Source organism: Mustela putorius, unplaced genomic scaffold (genome assembly GCF_011764305.1).
Source record: "Mustela putorius furo isolate JIRA1106 unplaced genomic scaffold, ASM1176430v1.1 tig00000988_pilon_pilon_pilon, whole genome shotgun sequence".
Classification (NCBI taxonomy): domain Eukaryota; kingdom Metazoa; phylum Chordata; class Mammalia; order Carnivora; family Mustelidae; genus Mustela; species Mustela putorius.
The window spans coordinates 25,481-26,176 of record NW_025421524.1 but is presented as its reverse complement, the minus strand read 5'-3'; positions in this window follow the sequence as shown (position 1 = coordinate 26,176).

The following is a 696-nucleotide window of genomic DNA, read 5'->3' as shown; positions in this document are numbered from 1 at the left end:
CCTGGGGTAGGTAAGGCTTTGCCTTTTGTCCAGTGCTCAGGCTGACTCGGGGTTTAGGCCAGTCCTTCACCACAGGGGAGAGGAGGCGACAGGATCACTGCACACGACCCGTGCACGGGGATGGGGAACTGTGGGGGGACAGTCTCCACTCCTTCCCTGGCACACGCCCTGCCATCCAATTCCCTGCCACATCCTGGTGGAAGACGGCATCTGACTGCCCGTTTCTCCATGGGGCTGTTTCTGCGAGATCCGGGTGTGGCACCTGGTGGCAAGCCCAAGTCTGCCCTTGGGACAGGTGTCCAAGGGGATGCTGTCCCCTTGGGACCAGAGGCACAGGACAGGCCTGCCTTCTGCCCAGACTCCTTCCTCAGAGTGGAGCACGCACCCCTGCCCTCGTCGTCCCCTCATGTGTCCTTAGCAGCCAGGCTTCCATCTCTCTGAACGGGGAGCCGGGGATACTTGTCTTGCAACCGGCCTGCTGTTCGTGCCGACGCAGGCCATCCTGCCTCACGAGTGTTTCCCGACCCCAAGGCCAACGGCTCCTTCTCTTCTCTGGGGGCGGCATGCTGCGCCTTCCACATAGGGGGCTTCTCTCTCAGGCAGAGGGGATGCTGGGGCAAAGGGTATTTCGCTCCATGCGGGTATCTTCCACCGAGCTGCGGAGACTAGCCCAGGCAAGCAGCAGCAGCATCCCCA